The 24,976-nt window shown below is 45.6% G+C and overlaps 1 protein-coding gene across 3 annotated transcripts in view; it reads left to right on the forward strand.

Moving 5' to 3' along the window:
* Positions 1–24,976, forward strand: part of LDLRAD4 (low density lipoprotein receptor class A domain containing 4) — a 422,342-nt gene that overhangs the window by 24,395 nt on the left and 372,971 nt on the right. The window contains exon 1 of one of the 3 annotated variants that reach the window (XM_080821464.1): positions 7,531–7,592. The exons of the other annotated variants lie outside the window; for them this stretch is intronic. The gene's annotated coding sequence lies outside the window, so the exon portion shown is untranslated. Of the gene's footprint in view, positions 1–7,530; positions 7,593–24,976 lie in introns of those variants that run through there. 3 annotated transcript variants of the gene reach the window in all.

The raw sequence follows: 24,976 nt of genomic DNA on the forward strand, positions 1-24,976 counted from the left end.
CCATCCATCCATCTGCCCAACTCCACCTGCCTAGCATTTAGTAAACTAAATTGCAAAGCATAAATAAATTAATATTACAGTGAAGAACTCTAGTTTTCTCTGTTACCTACCTATGCCTCTCTTTTTGTTATTATAGTTAACTGATTAACCTTTGAAATCTTGAAATATTATTTATCCACGTGGAATATATTGTGGTTGATAGGATCACTTACATCTACCCTGCAAGTGTTGCCATCCAAAAGTTGTGAGCTCGAGCCCCACATCGGGCTCTGTGCTGGGCATGGAGCCTGCTTAAGATTCTCTCTCTCCCTCTCCCTCAGCCCTTCCCTGCCCCCTCTCCCTCTCTTAAAAAAAAAAAAAAAAAAGTAAGATTTAATAAATATTTAGAAAGTGCGTATCACTATGTCTCATTAGCAATTTTTTCAGAGCAAAAGCCCATGAATTATCTGTGTCCCATGGACCTCTGATTTTGGAGGGGGGCTCACTGCTTTTTTATGCACATGAGATTCTTGGAGAGCATTGTCATCTGTCTCATTTTGGTGGAGGTGATGGATGGGTTCCCAAAAGTGGAGATATGCCATATTGTCAGTGCCATAAGGGGAAAATGTCAAGAAATGCTTTTCAGGGGAGTAGTTTGTATGAAGTGTATACACAGGAATAACCCTGACTTTGAGGGACTATGTGTGTCACCTGGTGGGTTCTGGACCTTGTGGAGCGCTGACTATGCTATAGCCTCACCCCCTGGGAGACATGCTTAATTCCACCCTGGCCCCACCATAGGTGAGCTCTCACTGAGGAGTACCAGGGATAATGGGGGGAGATTCAAGGTGAGAGAGGCAGGTGAGGGGAGAGGTTTTTTTTTTTTTTTTTTTTTAAAGATTTTATTTATTTGTCACAGAGAGAGAGAGATAGCAAGAGAGGGAACACAAGCAGGAGTGGGAGAGGGAGAAGCAGGCTTCCCGCTGAGCCGGGAGACCAATGTGGGGCTCGATCCCAGGACCCTGGGATCATGACCTGATCGGAAGGCAGATGCTTAACGACTAAGCCACCCAGGCACCCCCTTTTTTTTTCTTTAATTAACATAAAATGTATTATTTGTGTTAGGGGTACAGGTCTGTGAATCATCAGTCTTACACAATTCACAGCACTCATCATAGTACGTATCCTCCCCAATGTCCATAACCCATCCACCCCATCCCTCCCACCCCACTCCCCTCTAGCAACCCTTAGTTTGTTTCCTGAGATTAAGAGTCTCATATGATTTGTCTCCCTCCTGATCCCATCTTGTTTCGTTTTTTCACTCCCTTCCCCCCATGAACCTCTGCCCTGCCTCTCAAATTCATATGATCAGAGAGATCATATGATAATTATCTTTCTCTGATTGGCTTATTTCCCTCAGCATAATACCCTCTAGTTCCGTCCATGTAGTTGCAAATGGCAAGATTTCATTTCTTTTGATGGCTGCATAGTATTCCATTGTGTGTGTGTGTATATGTATGTATGTGTGTGTGTGTGTGTGTGTGTATATATATATATATATATATCTCACATCTTCTTTATCCATTCAGCTGTTGATGGACATCTAGGTTCTTTCCATAGTTTGGCTATGGTGGACATTGCTGCTATAAACTTTTGGGTGCACGTGCCCCTTCGGATCACTACATCTGTATCTTTAAGGTAAATACCCAGTAGTGTGATTTTTGGGTCACAGGGTAGCTTTATCTTCAACTTTTTGAGGAACCTCCATACTGTTTTACAGAGTGGCTGCCCTAGCTTGCATTCCCGCCAACAAAGTAAGAAGGTTCCCCTTTCTCCGCATCCTTGCCAACATCTGTTGTTTCCTGACTTGTTAATTTTAGCCATTCTGACTGGTGTGAGGTGGTATCTCACTGTGGTTTTGATTTGTATTTCCCTGCTGCTGAGTGTGATGTTGAGCACTTTTTCATGTGTCTGTTGGCCATTTGGATGTCTTCTTTGCAGAAATGTCTGTTCGTGTCTTCTGCCCATTTCTTGATTGGATTATTTTTTCTTTGGGTGTTGAGTTTGATAAGCTCTTTATGGATTTTGGATACTAGCCCTTTATCTGACATGTCATTTGCAAATATCTTCTCCTATTCTGTCGGTTGTCTTGGTTTTGTTGACTGTTTCCTTTGCTGTGCAAAAAGTGTTTTTTTATTCATGCACTGGGAGCTGCCTGAAGTTCTTGCTGAGTTTATTCTAACAGGAAATGCTACTACTTCTAACTAATATTCATGCAAGACTTTGCCAAATGCATACTATCTAGATATTGTTGTCATCCTTGCTTCGCAAATGTGAAAACTGAGACTCCGAGAGGTTGAGTGACACGCCCAAGTCATCCCGGGCTGGAAGTCATTGGCTGTGTCCCTTAAACCCTTCTTGGACCCCGGCTCTCTCACTTGTTGCTAAGGACTGTGGACGGCAGAGTTTCTCCATACAGGATGAGAGCAAGAAGCAGGATCCTTTCCGCTTCGCGAGGAGCAAGAGAAGTGATACTGATTCCCAGGTCACCGGCACAGACTGCAGCTCCTGGCTCCCAGATGTGAGCATGGGCCTGCCCGTTCCCGCTCTTCTCCTCGGCTTCTGCATTGACTTGCCTGCAGCCCAGTGGGAGGACTCAGGGAACAGGCGTGCAGAGTGAGGAGGCGTGTCCTGCATGCTGTGGGACCCGGGGCTCGGTACGCTGTTGCTGTCATTACTCATTTCTGCAGAGTGGGTCTCTGCCTGGAATTACAAGGCGGGCACTGACAGATGTATAAGTAGATGCTCAAGAGCACATTAAAAATGCATTGTTAAAAATGGATTCAATGTGTGAACCAAGATTGGCATGAAGGTTGGGTCCCTGTATTTTTAGAGGCTAATTAAAGTGCATGAACAATGATAAATTCAGATAACCCATATCGTCTAAAATCACCGTAAAGCATTCACAAAAGAGCTAGTTGCAGGGGATGCTGTTGCTGCAGCCCAAGGGGTCCAAGTGGTCTGCCATCAAGTTCCGTCTGCTTTGCCCGGATAGAAATCAGCCTGGGCCTGTGGCTCCTGGTCCTGAGCACCTCAGCTGTCTGGCACCCGGCACTGTGCATTTGCCATGTTTCTGCGGCCTTGAGTTTGGGGACACGTGTGGAGTTCTCCCATGCCACTTGTCTAAATCATTCACAGAAATCTGTGGTCACTTTCTGTAAAATGTTTCACTGGTGATTGGGAGAGAGGGAGAGAAATTTAATACTGATGCATGTTCGGGGTGCCTGGGTGGCTCAGTGGGTTAAAGTCTCAGCCTTTGGCTCAGGTCATGATCCCGGGGTCCTGGGATCGAGCCCCATATCGGGCTCTCTGCTCAGCAGGGAGCCTGCTTCCTCCTCTCTCTCTGTCTGCCTCTCTGCCTGCTTGTGATCTCTCTCTGTCAAATAATAAATAAAATCTTTAAAAAAAAATACTGATGCATGTTCACGCACCGAGGGTGTGCAGATCGCTTCCCTTTCTGTGGCCCCTTCCCTCCTGTTAGATGCAGATGCCACAGCCCATTCTGGATGACTGGACCACAATTTATTGGATGGAGTAGGTATTAGAGTACATGGTGTTCTTCATGATCCATGGTGATAGTGTTCGCCGTGTTTGTCTGTCTTTGGAGAACTGGTCTCCAGAGGTGAACCGTGGAGTGAGCTGTGTCAGAAGCTGTCTTCTCCCTCTGCAACATTGAACGGGTTTATCTGGAGGACCTGGTGCTCTGCAGTTCTGATATTCTGGTAGTCACACTGAGATATGAAAACATGTGCGTTTAGTGATCGCAGGGTTAGTAGACTTGCAAGTTGGTCACAAGATCTATAACTCAGGGGGCGCCTGGGTGGCTCAGTGGGTTAAGCCTCTGCCTTCAGCTTGGGTCATGATCTCAGGGTCCTGGGATCAAGCCCCACATGGGGCTCTCTGCTCAGCGGGGAGTCTGTTCCCCCCTCTCTCTGCCTGCCTCTCTGCCTACTTGTGATCTCTCTCTCTCTCTCAAATAAATAAATAAAATCTTTAAAAAAAATTACAGATTATTTAAAAAAAAGATCTATAACTCAGGATTTTGAAATATTCTTTTTTTTTTTAAAGATTTTATTTATTTATTTGACAGAGAGAGAGAGAGAGAGAGAGAGCGTGCACACAAGCAGGAGGAGTGGCAGGCAGAGAGAGAGGGAGAAGCAGGCTCCCTGCAGAGTAGGGGAAGTCCAATGTGGGACTTGATCCCAGGACCCTGGAATCATGGCCTGAGCCGAAGGCAGTCACTTGCCCAACTGAGCCACCCAAGTGCCCTAATTCAGTATTTTTGAAAGTTAGGTTAGTTTTGTTCCTGAAAGTCTCTGATGCCTTTCTTTAATCTATAAGCACTTAAAAAAAATTTCCTAGCAGCAAGTGTATATTCATTGCACACTGACACAGTAATGGCATGCTAAGAGCAAAAAAGACCAGGGTAAACTCAAGACCTTTAAGCATCATCATTCAGAACACATCCCTTCTCACCAGGCAGTCCAATCTGACCAGCTTTTAAATTCCAATCTGACCAGCTTTTAGATGCCAGGAGGTAGTAGGTCTTAAGGGTTACAACTTTCAGCATAGTTGCAGGATTTTAAAATCCATATCCCTTCCCTTTCTATCACTAAGCCACTGCCTTTTTTTTTTTTTTTTTCTTTCTAACTTCCTATCAATGACTTTGGAATAACTGTAGGTTTATGGAAGAGTTGCAAAGTAGCCACAGAGAGGTCTTAGCACCCTTCACCCAGCGTCCCCTGATATTTCCAGTTTGCCTAACCACTGCATACTTACCACATTAACATTGTGATCACTTTTTTTTTTTTTTAAGATTTTATTTATTTATTTGACAGACAGAGATCACAAGAAGGCAGAGAGAGTGGGCGAAGCAGGCTCCCCGCCGAGCAGTGAGCCTGAGGCTCAGGCTCCATCCCAGGACCCTGAGATCATGACCTGAGCCGAAGGCAGAGGCTTAACCCACTGAACCACGCAGGGGCCCCAACATTGTGATAACTTGATCACGTATCAAGTTAACGTTGGTACAGAATGTCTAACTAATACCACAGACTTGATCTGGGTTTTACTAGCTTTTCTACTGAAGTCCTTTTTTCTGTTCTTGGATTCCATCCAGTATGCCACATTACATTTAGCCACTGCCCTTTTTTATTCTTCAAACAATTTTATTTTTAACGTTTTATTTTGGTAACATTTCCAACTCTCTAGAAGTAGGGAACAAGAGAGCGAGTCTGCGTAGGTCACTACCCATTCCGAACTATGGTCAGCATATGGCTAACCACACTGTCCCACCAAATCTCGCTTCCTGTTGGGTAAGCTGGCCTTAAATGGGTCATTGTGACCCTCCCTCCGCAGTGCCTTTCCCACACGTGTACCGGCACCTGCGGGATATCACCTGGCACGCTTGCATGTTATCATCCGGTCTCTTCCCAATGCTCGAGAGTTGCTGATACAGGCACCTTTATTTATTTATTTTGTAAAGATTTCATTTATTTATTTGAGAGAGAGAATGAGGGAGAGAGAGCACGTGCATGGGAGGGGGGAGGGGCAGAGGGAGAAGCAGACTCCCCGCTGAGCAGGGAGCCCCGATGTAGGACTCAGTTCCGGGACCCTGGGATCATGACCTGAGCCGAAGGCAGAAGCTTAACAGCTGAGCCACCCAGGCGCCCTGTTGGCACCTTTAAATAAAGACTTGGTTTGATCTTTTTCCTGCTTTTTGTCACTGTTTCCAAGAAGAAGGCTCTACATGCAAGGAATTTGGAGTAGGATTTGTTGGAAATGTCTCTCTGGAGCCTTTATTTGGCACTTGAAGTTTGTGTTTGTTACTTATGGTAACCCAGCATGACCTCAAGAGAAGGTCCATTTTCCTAGAGATATGTGACTGAGAGCCAGGCTAGAGGGCAGCATCTCACAGGACAACGGCTTTAATTCCGTATTCCACCTTCCCCCCCTTACATCACCACTTGCATTCCAGGGTATGGAAGAGTTACCCCTTGCTGCAGATGGACTCTTTTCTGCTGGCGGGTTCTCTTTCTTATTCCTTCCCTCTGTTATTAGCTGGTGCCAGGCACAGTCACCTCATTAACCTCTCATTAGGTTAGGTGTTATCAGGTAATTGTTTGTTGAGTGAATGAATGACCACCAGACTACCAATAAATAGATATATGACTGAGCTACTTCACACCAAGGTGTTAATAGCTGTTAGTGTTTTCAGAATTGACCCCTTGGGATTATTTACATTTTAAGGAGCTGGTATTTTGAGGAACAATTGCTTAATCAAATGTGGAATTCCTGACCTGTGGCCCCAGTGGGGGAGGCTAGGATGCCTTTCTTATGGGTCTTCAAAATAAATATTGTGGCTTATATGAAAACTCAACTCTGAAAATGACGCAAATTGAAAAGAATGTTATTTTTGTGGTTGCGCAGAAATGATTCGAAGGGGACTTGGGTCTTCCAGCGACAGGACGTATTGGAAACCTTCTCGTATTGGAATCAGAACAAGCCTCCTTGCTGAACATGAAGTTTTCAGGGAAAAGTGGATGTCGTTGCGGAAGCTCAAATGCAAATAGGCATTTATTCCTCCAGCAGTCATTTACTGTGTGCATTCTGCTCGGGACAGCAGGGTTTTGGGGACCCAGGGGAAGGCCATAGCCCTGTGTTGGACCAGGTAGACTGACCTCTGCTGCGTATGAGATGTACTTCCGGTAGTCATTGCTAATATTATTATAATGAATTGAAACCCAAGAGTGATGACAGGTTTGGCACTGTAGTCATTCCATTGGAAGTGGGTGGGTTCCCAGTGCAGCCTTAGGCACTGGGACTGCTGGACATGTGGGGGACAAGGTCCAGCCTCTGTCCTTAGTCATCTTCAGAATTAGGAATTCCTTACAGGTAGATATTGATGCATTTTTTTGTGTGTGTGTGTGCACCTGTGACATACGACTGGGACAGTGTATCTCTGTGGCATCACATAGCATCCTTGTGTGAATTATTAGTCCGTCCACACTTAGCAGGATGGAATCTCAGCACTGACGTGTGTGGCAGGTTTCTGAATATGTGGTACGTAAAGGCTGTTGAAGAATGTGCAGAAGCTGCCATGACAAGCTAGGGTGCCATTGGCTGATATTACAGGCAAGGCTCCCACGAAGTGTTTAGAAGCAGCCTCCTTTGCCGTCTTCCTTCCATGTCCACAGTCGTGTCTGCACAAGGACATTGCAAGCTGGGCCCTGTTCTCATGTAGTCCCCATGTGGTCTTGTTGGGTTTTTCTTCTGTTTATTTTGTATCCTGGCACTTTGCTTGTTTTCCAAACCACTGGCTGCACCACGAGGCCTCCGAGAACAGATGGCACGAGACAAACGCATGCTCGTGTGGAAGCAGGGGCAGCCAGAGGGTCCAGGGTCCAGGCCTGCCTGCTCTTGGCACACGGCCTCTCCCACCCCCACTCCCAAGTCTGAGTGGTTTCTGCCTGGCCTGGGCTCTGGAGGCAGGATCTAAGGTCGGGTGTCCCAGGGGAGCTCCAAGGGGTGGATGCCTTCAGTCTGGAGGCACTGAGGTGCGGAGGAGGGGTGCAGTGGCGGGGGTGGGGGGGCGCGGGGAAGTGGAGGGAGGAGTGTCGGGTGTCACAGCTGCGGAGGAGGATGTGGGGAGCAGGCACCAGGGGCCAGGGCCTCCAGGTGACCGGAGGTAGTCGTTGTGGGGGACAGCCCGCAACGTTTTTGTCTGCTGCTGTTCTAGGGCTTAGGCTTGTTACTGAAGTATGTCATTTGCTTCATGTCTTTATAGAGATGTAATAAGAATCGAGGAGGAGTAATATTTTAAAAACCCTTTTTTTTTCTTCTTTCCCTTCACTGTTTGATGAAATTTCTAAGCCTGCAGGTAAACTAGCATGACGCTAAGCTAATAAGTCTTTCTAATGACTGATTTAATACCAGCAGGCAAGATTCCTTTTGGGATTGATTGTGGCACATGGTGCTAATGGGGGTTAATTTGTAAAGGGAGGTACAGTGTGCATTACCTTATGAAATCTGCACATAAGAGAGGGAGAGAGACAGAGACACAACGAAAGAAGGAATGCATTCAGTGAAAACAGGAAAAGCTGGAATTCAGAATCGTCTTTTTGATATTCAAGTCCTAACGATCAGGCTGTGTTGTATTCCTATTTCTTTTCTGTAGACTCGGACACAGAATCGGACTCAATTGGGCACAGAGCACTTGGCCCTTTACACTCAGGTGTCACTGACCATGAGACCTTTGCGTGAGTTCCTGACAACCCTCTCCCTGACTCAGCGAGCTCAGTCCGACCTCACAGAGCTGACTGGAAAGGGGGAGAGTGCAGGGATCAAGCAGTCCTGCGAATAGACATAGACTTCTTCGAGAGCTAGCGAGGGCAAGCATGAACATGAGAGAGGTTCTGTGGTTCCTGGGGTTGCTGGGGGATTTCTGGAGGTGGGAGCTGGGCGGTGAAGGACAGCCAGCCCAGGACAGGGACTCACACGAGAGCAGGGGAACAGACTCAGCAGCTGGAAATGGAAAGTAGCATGGGCTAGGGGTCCTGCAGGAGGGTTAAGGGTTTCTCTTCGGAGGCAGTGGGATCTTAAAGGCTTTGGGAAGTCATCAGAGTGTTCAAAGCTGCAGGATGACAAGCTCTGTTCACTTGGTCACAGTGTGGAGACCGGGCAGGGGTATGGAAGGTCTCCCCTTGCACGGCCAAGGAAGACTGGGCGCAGACAGGGCATGGATGCTTGAAGGCTGCTCACCTGATCTAGAGGGGATAGCTGGGCCTGAAGCTCCAGATGCTGTGTTTGCCTTTACAGGACATATCCAATATTGTGTTTCTGAAAAGCTCCGTTGTTAACAAAAGTAGGATTCCGTGTGCTAGGGGTCAGGGAACTTTATTGTTCAGGTGACATTTGAACAGGGATCCAAGGGAGTGGCCCATGTGGATATTTAGGATGATTTCTAGGCAGAGAGAACTCTGTGTAAAGGCCTTGAGCAAGGTCATGTGACTGAAGAGGAGCAGGGGAAGGGAGAGTGAGGGGAGGGAGGCCAGGTGCGCATGTGGGCTCGTGGTCCTGGAGGGCTCTGGTGAAAAGGTGCCATTCCAGGTGTGGAGCTGAGCAGTGTCTCGTCTGAGGTTCAAAGGGATCTCTGGAGTGAAGCAGGGGACCGTACAGGACCGTACAGTATCAAGTCCCAGGAGATGATGGTTTTCCAGGTCAGGGTGGCCTAGGTGGAGAGAATGAGCCAGGACTTGGGAGGCAGCATTTTGAGGATTTGGTGAGGGCTAAGAAAGACAAGCGTGCATCAGTTTTTGGCTGAGCCACTGGAGTTGTATTTTAGCAGGTTGGGGAAGATTAGGGAAGGAGCAGTTCGGGTTGTTATTTTTTTTACAAGGAGACAATTTTTCTTATGATAAGTGATGTTATTTGGCCTACTTTTATTACTATGGTTTGTGGTCTTCTTGTTTCTGCCTAACCTTTGTGCACAATAACCTTTTAGAAAATGGCATACCCCTTATTTAGGACATTATGAGTCTTCGTCTTGTCCAGAAATCAAATGGAATTTCTTTGCAAGAAAGATTCAATTTAAAGCACCTTGATTCCCTGGGGGAAGGGGTGCCGTGTGTACACAGCAGGTTGTAATGCTCTGTTACTCTATCGAAAATTAGAACAGTGATTATGTATGTTGACAGGACTCAGACCCATGAATCTGGTGGTGGGAACTTTGGGAAACAAACGAAATCTGCTTCCTCTAAAAGCATCTTCCTGTGTCAGAAGTGGGTCCTATCCATGTTGGGAGTAGACTTCACTCATCTTTTAAGCTAGAGCCTCTTTCCTTACTCTGTTATCTGAGTCACCTCCCTGCGATGCTGGTTAGAAATGCAGACTTTCAGCCCTGCCTCTGTCCCACAGATCACAACCTGCCTTTTAACGAGGTCCCCAGGGGATTCATGCACCTTAAAGTTTGAGAAGTACTGAGTGAGAACAATGGTGTTTCTGAAGCCTGGCTTCAGGGTAGGCATTTCATCAGGGCTGCTGGGTTTCAGTCCAGAGCTGGTGTGAACTGGGTCAAGTTACAGAACACCCCCAGTAGCATCTCCAGCCATCTGGCACCCTGGGGATGCTTTCTTAGAGGGACCTTCGCAAATGAGACCCCTGGGAAGCCGGTATGTGTAGGTATGTGTACTGGGCATACCTTAGAGAGCCTTCTCTTTTCTAAGGAGAGGGTCAAAAGTAGGGGGTTGAGTGAGTGGAGGGGGAAAGCCCAGGTGCCCGGGCATCTCACGATGCAGGTGCACTTGGTGGGGCGAAAGGAAATTCATATTGCTGAAACGAAATAGCTGTTTGATGCACTTATTTGGAAAACATTGCCCATAGATTTCAAAACTGTTTGTTGCATTTTCCTTAAACATTTCTCTTGTCAGAATGATGAGAAAATTGCCTGTGTGGGAACTCTGAGAAGTGCAAATTTGTTAATACCTCCTTTGACAATGGTTTGTATTCAGAGCTGTTTATGTGCTGTCACAAATCATTTCCAGTTAAAATATGCTGCCGTTAAATCAAGGAGCGGTGGAAGGGTCTGGGAGGATACGCGTGGCCTCATGGCTCCAGCTCAAAAAGGGCCCAAGCACGGAAGCTGTGGGTCTGGTTTTTAAATTGGTGAATTGAATTGTGGAGCGAAAATGGTCTGGTTCCTGTGGAAAAGCTCTGTTTTGAAAATCGTCTCTGTTTTAATGCTCTTCAGAAGGCTAATATTAAGGTGTAAGTTTGAGAGTCAGCCCTTCCTTCAATGGCCAGCACAGAGAGGAATTCAATGCCTGTCCTTTTGTTCTTTTATGATCGCGCTTGTCAGACTCAGGGGTGGTGCTGTTATCTGTTCTCATCACTGCCAGAACGTGGCAAGGAGTTGCTTTCCTGCTAATAATGGTGCCTCTGCCCTGACCCATCATCGGTCCTACCCCATCCACCCTGTGCTCCTGGCGGACATTTGCAAGATGGCTGTCTGGGGTTCAGAGTGTAGCCTGTGGCCTCAAATCGTGAGAAACTAAAAGGTCTTGTGGGGTATTTTATTGTTGGTCTGGATGCTTTAGAGCAGTTATTCTCAACTAGAGGCAATTTTGTCTCCCAGGGGGATAATTGAAAACGTTCGGAGACATGTTTGGCTGTCAGAACAAGGAGTCAGGAGGTGCTGCTGGCATCCAGGACACCAGGAATCCCGTAAGTGTCCTGCTGTGCACATGACAGTCCCCCCAACAAAGAATCCTCCAGCTCCAGTTGTCAGGAGTGCTGAGTTGAGAAACTCTGCCTTAAAGCTAGAGGCAGTTTTGACAGGTGGAAAAGTGGTGGGTAAGGTTTAGGACATACCTGTTGGCCAAGTAGTGGTTGAAAAGATGTCAGATCTCCAGTGTCTGCTTCATATTCAGAAAAGAAATTCCGTTGTCCCAAATCCATTTTTTTTCTAACCGGGACAGATAGTCCCAAACTGCTGAGGTTTGGATGGCCGACTCCTTTATCAGAGGTAGCCCTACTTCTCTTCTTCTCTTCTGTGTTTCCAGAACATTTCGCTTGACAGTGAAGAAGCTCATGTCTAAAGGCATAATAAAGCTTTTCTTTTTTTAAACTCTCGATTTGTCTCAATCAGTGAATTCTATGAATTCTTTCTCATTAGCATTAAAATGGAATCTGCTAATAAGATAGCCACTGGGACAATAGGGAAAATGCTGGAAATGTCATACGTTTTCTTGAAGATTTTATGGTCACCGAATTTGGGTATTTCCTTGTATTTTGCTTCCATTACTTCACAATTCAAGTCTCTAAACAAATGTTTACAGTTGACTAGAGGGAAGTCTGGGGGGTGGAATGAACCTGTCACCTGTGCCCTGAACCTTCAACCTCTTCTCACAATTGCCCTTCTTTCTTCAACCAGGTCCCCTTAAAAGCTTTTGTCGCGGGCGCCTGGGTTGCTCAGTAGGTTAAGCGACTGCCTTCAGCTCAGGTCATGATCCTAGAGTCCCAGGATCAAGTCCCACATCGGGCTTCCTGCTCAGCAGGGGGTCTGCTTCTCCCTCTGACCTTTGCCCTTTCATGCTCGCTCTCATTCTCTCTCAAATAAATAAAATCTTAAAAAAAAAAAAAGCTTTTGTCACCTGATTACACCTTATAGAAATTTGTAGCTAAGAAACTTATTAAAATTTATTAAGTTAATTATTAAATTTATTATAAGAAATTATTCATTCAGTATTCAGACCAATAGTGGTGCTTCTTAGCTGATCACTAAGGCTGTGGCTCAGTCTTTCATGATATGGAGTTCCTCTTTCCTTGGCTAGATTACCGACAACGTTCAGAGGAGGCGGAGAAAGGTTTGTACCAAAACAAGTGGACTTTTAACTTCTTTAAAATGAAGTCTTCTCTGAAAATGCTCTCTGATGGGAACTCATAATTTTAATTCAGAATTGACTGGTACTGCCGCCATACAGAACTGGACCCGGTACGATAGCAGACCAGTGGGTCCCGGGGCAGGTTACAGCTTACCATCTCATGCTTGTTTCAGGATAACAGCGTGTTCCTCTGTTGCTAGAGACTGCTTTTTTCTTGTAGCACCTCTGCAGTTCCATGTGTCCTCCATGAAAGATGAATTTGCATCAGGTGTGGCTACCTCCTCATTTCTGATTGACTTTTGGGTAGAGTGAGTTTCAATGCGAAAACATCCCGCAGTTTTAGCCCTTAGAGAGGAAATAAATACTAAATAAAAGAAACCACCAGCTGTGGAATGTTCTATTATATAGATTGTTAGATGGTTTTGATTCATTTTCTTCCAGTTGGTTCTTTAGCTTGTTTTTCTGATTTTATGTTTATATTTCTAGCAACTGTCTACATTTCTATCATCTTTATCAACTCTCTCTACCTATTTCTACCTGTCTACCTGTCTGCCTTGTCTATCTATTTTTATCATCTCTATTTCTGTCTATCCATCCATTTGTCTATGCATCTGTATGCCTATCATCTACATCTGTTTTTGCCTATATATCATTTCTCCATCTATCATTTATAGCTGTTTATCTGTCATATCTATCCATCTACCCATCCATCCCTCCCTCTTTCCCTCCCTCCCTCCTGCTAACAAAACTCAAAGGAGCATGGATCCTACCTTCCCCTGAAAGAGAAAAGGCTATAATTTATCTTCAGACACTCTCCTATGAGCACATACTGCTTTTTTATCGAAGGTCATTTCTTTTTTAAAAAAAATTTTAAAAATTAATATATAATGTATTATTAGCCCCAGGGATACAGGTCTGTGAATCGCCAGGTTTACACACTTCACAGCACTCACCATAGCACATACCTTCCCCAATGTCCATAACCCAAACACCCTCTCCCTACTCATTTCTTTGACCTACTGATTTTCATGTGTCAGCCCACGTGCTGTAACTTTGGAAACACACCCTTTGCTGCCTGGCCACAGCGACAAACGTGTTCTCTTGTAGCTGATTGCTCCCCTTGACACACTACCTTCCCTGGCTTTTCAGGAGCCCTTTCGAGAGCTCTGAAGCCTTTCTTTGCCTTGGGAACCTAACTGGAAAAGATTGTCTTTTTTGTAGTGTCATGAACAGCTGACATGTAGGACAGCACTCTGCAAATCTTCCTCTAATCTGTTCTGAGAAATAGCTGAGTAGTATTGGTTTTACATGAACTTGACCACATTTGTTCATGTTTGGGGTGAATGGGGACATATGACAATTAGTGGGGAATGATGAGATTCTAAAGTATAGTATTTCTGTGACTCAACCAATTTTGATCAGGGTTTGCTTTTCTTCCATGTTGGCAGAAATTTGCAGACCCTTATGTCACCCTATCTGATCCTCCACTTTTCTGGGCTGGATGGCCCAGCTTGCCTTCACCACTCCTTCTCAGGCAGTCTACTGACTGTCCCTCTACATTCCTCCTTAAAAGATGAGGGTATGCTCACCAAATGGTGGGACGAGTGTTTTCCAGAGCCTAACTACAATGCCCTGTGTCTTAGAGTGGCAGGCTTGGTGAGGTGAGGAGAAGATGCTGGGGGCATTTCGTCCTAGCGCCAGTAAACAGCAAAACTCTGCCCCAACATTCCATTTGCCGGTGGAAAAACAGATCTCAGTGGGTTCTCGCTGTTCTGCTTACTGGGTGATAGATTTCCTTCATATTGTTTACCAAGAAAGAATGTGGGTTTGCAGGCAAGGACTTGGATTCCTGGTTCCTGGTGAACAGTTGTTAGAGTGCTCCAGGTCTCTTCATTTATAGAAAGACAGTTTCAAGAAAATGCTCTGCCTGGGACAGGATAGATTTCAGCAAGTGTTTTAAAACTCCCAGTTCAGTTCACGCTGTGGGCTAAGAATCCTTGCTGTTGGTCTCAATCTCTGACCTTCAGAAATTTTGGGACTTGTTTGGGCAGCTGTATCCCAAAGGCGAGACCAGTGAGGTCCCCAGAGCTGGTGAGAAGCCCACCCGGGAAATTAACCAGTAGGTGAGAATTTAGGCAGTGTTGTTAGAAACTATGGTATTTCTATCCTACTTTCGAATTTCAGAGACCAGCTCTGGACCTTTCAAAGATCTCTTCTCTACTGAAGGTTGCCAAGACTCATGGCTTGGTAGGTGTCATTCCAGGCCTCTGCTCAGAACCTGTGGTCTGCATTAGGAAGGGGACAGTGGTGGGGGCCTTGAAGGCAGGAGTGCAATGCAGGGGGAAGTCGGCAAGGGGGATGATGCCATGCGGACAGTGTGACCCACAGGGGGTTGTGTATGTGGGAACTGAAGTCTGAACGGTATACCTGCATTGTGCACTCCTGAGCGCCATGGGCCAACTTTCCATCTCTGATCTCACAGATCTCACTGGAGGCTGGCAAGGCCAGCAAGGGCAGCGGGGGAGGGACTGGGGCTCATGGAGGCAGGAGCTGGTCAGGAGCTGGTAGTACCTCACCGCACCCACCAGTTCAAATCCCAGCTCTACCCAGTCCTAGTTTGTGTGATCTTGGATGATTCACTTAAATGGCCTGTGCCTCATTTTCCGCATCTGTAAGAGGAGGATGCTGGTAATAGCATGGCTCACCTCATAGAGTTCTTATAAAGATTTTGAGCTAATAATGTCAAGTGCTTAAGACATGGCTGACCTCTCCTAAGTGTTAGGATTATAAGTGAGGACACTGGTCCAGACTTTTTGTGGTGGGGGACTGTAACAGAACTCTGGAGTAAGTCTGTAAGCTGGTTGTTGCATGCAGGACAGTCTGGCGAGGAGTCTGTAGGGTGCTCTGATGGAATCAGGGAGGGGCACATGACCCCGTCCCTCCCATGGCAGATCAGACCCCAGTTCTGCCTTTCCAGGCTCACTACTGTTGGTCAGATGCCATTTCAAAGAGTGGTAGTGGGAGGGGGGATGAAAGTGGCTGTCCATGGCTCTGTACAACTCAGGACCACAGGACCTGACCAGCCTGCCAGACGGCTGCTCTGTGTTAAGTGGTCACAGGAAGGATGGGGCCTGGAGATGGAGACTTTGGATGGCTTCCCAGCTCTCTGGAGTCCACATCCTCACAGTGGGCCTTGTTGCTTTTTTAAGAGAGACTATTCAGAACATTAGATGCATGCATATTTAACAATAAGTGTGAAAACATTTTAGAAACCTGGAAATTATTTTTGAGACATTTGCCACCATTCAATGATACAGCATCCTTTATGAGTATAGTTAATTAAGAAGGGAATTTTTTTTTTTTCATAAATATCTCAAGCCCAGTGACTTAAGGTAAATATCGTTCTTGGGCAGAGAAACCTTTAACATGTGTTTTGTATTAGACACTGTATTGTGTTTTCCTTTCTATTAAAAATTGTGATGAGCATTAAGCGGTGTTTCATACTTTTCTCTGCAAATGGCTGTTCTTTGGATTGTGCGAAGTAATTTCTCTATAGCCCTTCTCTTCTTCCAAGACTTTGAATCCGGATTGATTTTTGTTTATGAAGCTTTCCAAGATGCATTACTGAAGGAGATAGTTGAAGAAGTGTATCTGAAGAAAGCACATGGATGCATTTCACAACTGTGCTATTTTATAAAAGCATTTAAATACGATCTTCCTGAATCTGGAAGCCTCCATGCTGGCTTATAAAAATGGACTTGAGTGTTTCAAGGTTGAGGCAGACATGGGCACGTTTGACCGTGCAATGATAATAAAAGATCTCTTTTCTTTCCCCTGATTTACAGCTGGTTGCCCAGGCCAGAAACCTGGACCTGGGCTGGCTCTCCACCTTCCTGTCTACACATCCAGCCTCTGGATCACCAAGTCCTGCCATTTTATTCTGAGTATTCATTCACATGGCTTTTCCCATTCCTGCCTGTAGTGACTGCCTCCGGTTCTTAGTGCTTCTTAGAGCTTCTGCAGCCACCTCTGGATAGATCGCTCTCTGCCTTTGACCTCTGGTTTTCCTCTCCCCTCTGCCTAGGTTCTCCCCTGTGTTTTGGAGCAGAGGCTCTCAAACTTCAGTGAGTGTCTGAATCACCTGGAGGGCTCTTTATTTTTTTATTTTTTTTTAAAGATTTTATTTATTTATTTGACAGACAGAGATCACAAGTAGGCAGAGAGGCAGGCAGAGAGAGAGGAGAAACAGGCTCCCCGCTGAGCAGAGAGCCCGATGCGGGGCTCGATTCCAGGACCCTGGGATCATGACCTGAGCCGAAGGCAGAGGCTTAATCCACTGAGCCACCCAGGTGCCCCTGGAGGGCTCTTTAAAATGCAGTTTCTGATTTGGTAGGAGTGGAGCCTGACACTTTCCATTTCTCCCATTTTCCCAGGAGGTGCTGATGCTCCTGGTCGGGGACCCCCTGTGAGAATCAGCACTCTAGTTATGTGGCCCGCACAACTGATGTGTCACTGCCTCGCTTCAAAAGGCAAAGCCTGGACTTGCCTGTGTGGCCATGGGTCACAGTGGCCTGGTCTGGTCTCTGTCTCTGGGCCCCTCTCCCGCTGCTCCCTATTTCACCCCATTTCTCTAGCTAGACATCCGGTAGACCCCCTTCCTGGCTCCTCTGCCTGGAAGGCCGCCCTCCTCTGTTGTGAAGCATGGATGTCAGCAGGAGAGGTGAGCACTTTTCTGGGCTCATCTTAACTCGTTAAAACGCATAACAGGAATGAATTGTTCCACGGCACTCAGAAGCCAGTCATGCCACATCCCTGTTTTTCTAGAGCAATTAGATCTCATTGGAGCCCTGACTCACCAGGAAAAGTAAGATGGCGTCTACCAGTCACTCAGTGGTGGGGTGTGTACCTCAGGACTTGTAGCTCTTCCCCCTCCTGCCCGCTTCATCAGTGGTGGGTCCTGTTTGCTTGGCACTCAGGCCAGGTAGGGGGTTGCCCTGGTGCCCGTCCGGGGGAGCCTGCTCTTCCTGTCTCCATCCCTTCCACCTCTGCACCCCCAGCCTCCTGTCCCGCTCCCCCACACATGAGTTTAATTTGGGTTTGGATCTGTTTTTCAGATGTTGGTATGTTTAAGAATTTTAAGGGGGAAGCTTATTAAAAATGCAGATTCCCACAACTCCACCTTAAGAGAGTATGACTCAGCAGCAGAGGTGGTGCCCAGGAGCGTGTGTGGTAATAAGAACGTCGGGCACTTTTGTAGTTGTCCCGTAGGTCATGGGCTGGCTAGCCCTCGCCTGGACCCTTCCTGCCTTCTCCCGTTAGGCCCAGAAGTCTAAAGGCCATTTTGCTACAAACAGTTAAGTCATTTGGCTACCCAGCTTGAGATTCGGGACTGGACCGTGGACACATGCCGCACTCTTCCTGCTGCATGAAGCCCCCTCCCTCCGCTCCAGACTGCTGAGGCAGGCGTAGCCTTGGAGACCGGTACACACCACAGAGCTAGGGAGGCACCCAACTCAGGGTTTGGCTTTTTGTTTTCTTTCTGGCATGATGCTCCCATGTCCAGAGGTGGGGAGGATTCTCAGGGTCTCCAGCGGCTGTCTTCTCCCGTTCTGGGCACGGCTGAGGATGAGTTGCTTTGTAATTGGCAAAATGATCATCTCGGATCAAAGGAAAGCTGCCGAAGTGGCTGGCATTCGTATGGGGATGGCAGCCGGTGATGGCTCTTACGTGGAAGGAAGGGAGCTGCTTCAAAGCGAGCCCAGCTCTGACGTCCTGGCTGGACTCCTGCTCTTGTCCCTGGAGCCCTGTCCCCACCCCACCCCTTGGAGTTGCCTTCAGGGTGTTAGCTACAGTTTTCATCACAACCTCAAAGGGTGGTGAGTCACTGCCTTGGTGTAGAATTGAAATGAACAGAATTCCGAGTCAGAGCAGTTCTAAAAGTTGCAATTTTTGTGTTCCAGTGAGATTGAAAAAATCTGTGTTCACTGAACGATAGACCTACTTTCACATGGAGTCTCTACCTGTAATAACATCATTGTCTGAGCTCTGGGCTAGCTCTTGGCTAGGTTCAGTAGGGAATCTTCGGCAACGGGGGAGGCTGATAAAAATGTTCTCACATGGCAATCCGAATTAGGAAGAAGACTTCTAAAGTCATTGTGTAGCAGCCTTCAGTTAAGTTCTGTGTTTGGAAGATATACTTTTACTTGAAAGTTCAGATAATTAGCTGTATTAGAGACATTCACTGCATGTGAGAGTGCGGAGTCATGCACTTTTAAATGATCAGAGAAGGGGCGCCTGGGTGGTTCAGGTGGTTAAGCGTCTGCCTTCAGCTCAGGTCATGATCCCGTTGTCCCGGGATCGAGCCCGGCATTGGGCTCTGCTCAATGGGGAGCCTGCTTCTCCCTCTGCCCCTGCTGTTCCCTCTCCTTGTGCTCTCTCGCTCTCTCTCTGTGTCAAACAAATAAATAAACTCTTAAAAAAATAAATCAGGGAAATGTTTGGTACCTTTGAAAACAATACTCGCAGTGACTAGAGGCATGCATGCAAATGTGTGTATACACGCGTGCGTGTGTGCGCACACAGGCCCGCGACATTAACAGTTAGCAAAAGAGTGCTCTGTCTTAACTCCTTTTGAAACCAGCACACCATGTCCACCTGTCACATGTTGTGGTGTGATTTGAGAAGAACGAGGACAGTTTTATCAGGATTGGGATGTTTTGCAGGGGAATAACCTTGCACGCTCTTTGGCTTTCTACCGTAACCTGTGCAGCAACTGCAAGCTTGAAACCAGCGGGCTGCTCCTGCTCAGATCTAGCTCCTACCCCACACAACTTGAGATGAATAAACCTCACTTCACACGTAGCGGGCAGCTCTGCTGCTTGCTTGCTCCCAGCGTTTGATTCCCTGGGAGCTGGAAGCAGAGGTAACAGAACCTCACTCAGACCAGTGTGGTGGAGACCACCGACTCGTAAGCACTGCCCAGCATGGTCCAGCTGCTTTCCTGGGGCTCGTGGTAACAGGCGACCGGTTGTCTCTCCAGGAGAACTAATGCAGACCGTGAGTCCCTAACTGTCCTTTCTGAGCTTCGATTTAAGTAATGTGCATTCTTTCATCAGACTTGAATTCTTGTGCTTTTCGAGATGTGCGTGGGGGGAGAGAGATTTTCCTAAGGCTGAGACCACAGCTTTTTATTTTTTTAAGGAGTTTTTTTTTTTAAGATTTTATTAATTTATTTGACAGACAGAGATCACAAGTAGGCAGAGAGGCAGGCAGAGAGTGAGAGGGAAGCAGGCTCCCCGCTGAGCAGAGAGCCCGATGCAGGACTCAATCCCAGGACCCTGGCTGGGATCATGAGCCAAAGGCAGAGGCTTAACCCACTGAGCCACCCAGACGCCCTGAGATCCCAGTTTTATACTGATTTCCTTCGCTTTCATGTCACATGCCAGAGTATTTTGTATCTCTGTTGTTGGGTTGCAGACAGGGCTGACTGTTTGCCTTTCCTGTGAGTCCCTTTTTTTCCTGATGCCTCCGTTTCCTCCTTCACCCTCCTCGTTTCCCATTTGGTCCATTTTCTCTTGCTTCCACCTCGTGACCTTGACCCTTCTCCTTTCCCCTCTCCCTCCTGTCCTGGCAAGCCATTGTAATCGGAAATTGGCTGATCGCATTGTCTGTTAAAGTTCTTGTGGTTGTAGTTCCTTTCTTTTTCACCCAAATTCCAGTTACTTGAATTTCCCAGCTGTTTGGATTCTGGCTAAGTGGGACTTATTTCATCTGAGGATCTGAAACCACGGTGCCAGTTGGTCTTTACATGCATATCCGAGTTTGCTATTGAAGACACCAAGGGGGAGATATTGTAATAAGTCAGCAGATGCGAAGTGGTATGCTTTCAAAATTGCTCTTCTGTCTAGTACTTAGCAGGTGGAGCATGCAGCATCCATTGCCTCCTGCCCCTAGCTTGATTTTCCCCTGTAATGTAACGTTGCTACACCAAAGTTACTTCATGCTTTTCCCTTTTAAGTGTCCCTTTGTCTACCTGTGTCACAGTTGATAGATTATGCTGCTTTCTTAAAGACTGAAGCAGCGCACAAAGTAAAACCCTAAAATTTTTAGAAGCTATAAGCATTATATTGAAAATGTGCAAAAATTCTTAACAAAGTGAGTGGTTTGGAAGGATTTCCATGAGAACTCGTTCCGCAGAAAGGTAGTAAATTCCTTAAAATAACGAAACTTTGGCTTCTAACAAGGTCATTGTTTGGCAGGGTCTACATTTTTAAAAACTTTCCAGAGCTAAGAGGAGGAAATGATTCTGAGACAATGTAGCAATTTAAAAAATAAGACAATAAATTAACATTTGCATTATTTGCCAAACACTGCTTTCCTTTCTTCCAACTTTTTACCTCACATTCTGAATAAATTGGACCATGTGAAGAACTAGATTAACTTTTCCTTTTTTTTTTTTTGGATTGAAATTGGTATTGCAGAAGTGGAAATTTGGCAGCAAGTATGGAAACTAGCAAATCAGTGTTCTGTGCTTCTTGTTTAATGAAACCCACAAGAATGAGGAAAGACTGCATGGCTTCAAATAAGAGAAGGCTGTACAAGTGTAGGTTTTCCTTTTCTGGAATTTTATTTTTACTCTTATTAATCCAGTAACATGTAGAACATGCAGAACGGCATGTCCAAACTTTAGTTGGTTAATAGTGACCTCCAAATGGGTAGAATTTCAACTCCCAATAGTTACTTTTTGATGATTTGTTGGAGAAAATTCTGGGAAATAGTTTCCAAGAATGGCGTAAAAGGAAGAGGAATATGGTAATTTAAAAATAACAACAGGGGTGCCTGGCTGGCTCAGTCAATCTATAGAACCTGAGTCTCTTGGTCTCCGGGTCATTGAGTTCAAGCCCCATGTTGGGTATAGAGATTATTTAAAAATAAAATCTTTTAGGGGCGCCTGGGTGGCTCAGTGGGTTAGGGCCTCTGCCTTCGGCTCGGGTCATGATCTCAGGGTCCTGGGATCGAGTCCCACGTCGGGCTCTCTGCTCAGCAGGGAGCCTGCTTCCTCCTCTCTCTCTGCCTGCCTCTCTGCCTACTTGTGATCTCTGTCTGTCAAATAAATAAATAAAATTAAAAAATAAATAAATAAATAAAATCTTTTAAAAAATGACAAAAATAACACAACTGTGAACTAATGGAAGATAAGCAATTGGCTGATGATAGTTTTTACACTCAGACATTGTGTTCTGAACTTGACCTCTAATGAGGTATTAGAAGCATGTATCCAATTTCAATTAAAGTGACCAATTACCACGGAGTATTTGGAGCATCTGTGTTCCTTTCAAATAAAATAGGGTAGGTGGGGGGCACTTGGGTGGCTCAGTTGGTTAAGCGTCCAACTCTGGATTTTGGCTCAGGTCATGATCTCAGGGTTCTGAGACTGAGCCCTGCATCAGGCTCCATGCTGGGTGTGGAACCTGCTTGAGATTCTCTCTCTCTCTCTCTCTCTCCCTCCCTCTGCACCACACCTCTAACCCCACTCTGTCTCTAAAAAAAGGGGGGGAGAGGTGGACTTTTTTTTTTTTAAAGATGGTGGTTTTCATTGTCAATATGTTTTTTTCCAGCCAGCTGGAACTCTAGCAAGTCCATTAGACATAGCTAACTTTTAGTGTATCTAAGTTGGTAGTCTAAATGTAGTATCTCTCAATTGGATGGAGGCCCCCAAATGTGGGGCAACAGTAGGGTGGAAGCCAGTGGTGCAGGCTGTGAAAGAATTCACTAGAGGCAGAACAGAGGAGATAGAAGTTTATTGAATACACTGCAAGAGAGCTGTGGGCAGGACAGCAGAGGAGAGGCTGTCTGCAATGGAGTAGTGGATGGGGTAAAGGGGGAAGAAGAGGAGGTATGGCAAGGGGGAAGAAGAGGAGGTATGGCAATGTGTGGGATTATCCCTTTTTTGTTAACTGTGCCTAGTTGTAAGTAGCCCATTGGTCATTTAGAACCTATGGATATTTTGATGGGCCTTTTCTACATTGCATTGCTCAAGGCTTTTTGCCTGAAAGTCGTCTCCCACATGAGTGACTTCCAAATAGATGTTCTCTTTTCATCTGTGGACATTTTGTAGATTTCTGTATGAGGCTGGACCTGCTTTCCAAGTCAGTTTCCTCCATGTGGTTCCTTTACACCCTCTCTTAGGTGCTGTCCTCCAGTTTTCCCAGATGGCCCTTTCCATCACCATCATCGGTGGGTTGCCATCAGCTGAAGCCCACATTAATGTGTTTGTGGATATCCCCTAAACACCTGCCTTTTGCTGAATGGGTTGCTGTGTATTTGAATACACATTATTAGGGGGTTCTAGGGAGGGCTACCTGATCTGTAAACGACCCAGTGCTGTCTAGTGCTTTGTTACCAGACCACCACATTGGCATCCCTTGGGAGCTTGTTAGAAATGAAGAATCTTGGGGCTTGCTGCAGACCTGCTGAGTCCAAATCTGCCCTACTCTCAAATGCAAAGTAGTGCTTATACTGGTCCTATTTTAATGACCATTTACAGGTTTATCGAAGCACTGGATGCCAAAGATAAAGATCCTTTCAGAGTAGAATGTGTTTTCATTAAGTTATTTCAGAATACTGGAGACTTTATTTGACAAATTCATGCGCAGGTAGTTCGGATGGGTTGAGTTCTGTTTGGCTCCAGCAGAGAACAGTTAGTTCCTTTCTGCCTTCTGGTTAGTCCCTGAGTCTTGCAGGGCTGTGCTGTGAAGGATAAACCTTTGGGACACTCTGGAGTTTTACCAGTAGACTAGAGTTTGCTCTTTTCTGCAGTTGGAAAGGGTAGGTGGACAAAGTAGGGGACAGGTGATGTGATGAATTTGAGGTTATTAATTAATTAATAGTTAATTGGTTAAGCGCCTTGACTACTGTTTTAGAGCTGCAGTTCACAACTCCTTGGCTGGTCAAGAAATCATTTTAGTAGGTCACAACCCTCACTCAAAAAGTGATGTGCAATGGAAGAGAAGATAGAATATAATTCACAACCATAAGTCTAAGTATTATTTTTAGAAACTTAATTTTTAAAATTTTGTTTTGTTTTTAGAAATTTTTAAAAAGTTACATATGTGGTCTGAGGCAGTATATAGAGATATTTAATGTCACAACTCAGTATATGTATATATGCGTATATATATATGCATTTTCATACATATATGTGTGTATATACATACATGTACATATTGCATGTGTTAAGAGTGTTTGAAAGTCCAAAATGACTAGTATCGCAGGTGAGTTACAGAAGAAATATGAAGGGATATAATCTATGCAGTTTAATAGAGGAGAAAGACCAAGTATTGATTTTTTTTTCAAGTATTGATGTTTATTATTGTCTTAGTTTACAAAAATAACAAAACATATCCAGATATCAATGAACAGTAAACATTCTGCCATTTAGAAATACTGGAAATATAGGGTGTGAAGATTTTAAACCACTGTAGTTATTATGGAGCTAATGTAACATCATTGATAGATTTAAAATATTTAAAATCTAATGAAGTATAATCAGGACTAAAATGATTTTTGGACTTCATTTGATTTTCACTGCTGATTTACACAGCTTTAGGATCTTCTGTATTTTTGGTGTTCTCCTGGTCAGTGTTCAGGATTTATATGTACATAAAGGGTGGAGAGGCATCCTTTGAGCTCAGAGAGTGCTCATTTCCAGGTTCTCAGGTGAGGCTTGGAATGTACTCTTGGTTACTTAGTCTACTGAAGAAGACCTTAGCTACCATTGAAGGTTGAGGAGTCTAGTTTTTTGGCCTCTTTTCAACCTTCTTCTTGTTCTTATGTCTTTAGCATTTGGCATAGGGCTTGGCATCTGGTAAATCCTTGTTGAATGAATGTGTGACTCTTTGAATTGCTCCTCATTTTTCTTGAGAAATGCCAAGTCCTTACAATTGCCTACAAGCTCTTGGGACACCCATTGCCTCTTTGACCTCATCTCCTGATACTTTTGCCCTCATTCGTTCTGTCCAGCCACACTGCTTCTTTGTTCCTGGACCCTTCTCTGAAATGTTCTTTCTCAAACATCCATGCGTCCAACGCCACCCCCCCCCCCCGCCCCCACTGCCCCCGGGCCCTGCCTCCTTCTAGCCTTGGTTCTGATAACTGACTTCTCAGGGAGCATTCTCTGGTACCACTTCCCTTTGGCCATACTGGCTGTCCTCTGCTCCACTCTGTACTTGCCTTTGTACATGGCCCTTACCATTTCTGAGTGAACTACTTAATTGAACTGTCGGGTAGGTTTAGTGTTCAACTGTACACCCTTGTTCTACTCACTGATGTGCCCAACTGCCTGGAATAGTGTCTGGCACTTGGTGGGTATTCATACAGCCTGCCAGAGGGTTGCATGGTTGAATGAGTTTGAGTGTATAGTTTGACATACTTGGGGTTCTTCTTTCTACCTCACACGACTTGGTGACTTCTCTGATCTGTTCCCAGCATTTAGCATCACCCCTTCACAGTGCTAGGGATTCAGTCCATTAAAACAGCTTTCTACAGAGAGTTGGGTCCAT

Source organism: Martes martes, assembly GCF_963455335.1.
Source record: "Martes martes genome assembly, chromosome: 13".
Classification (NCBI taxonomy): Eukaryota; Metazoa; Chordata; class Mammalia; order Carnivora; family Mustelidae; genus Martes; species Martes martes.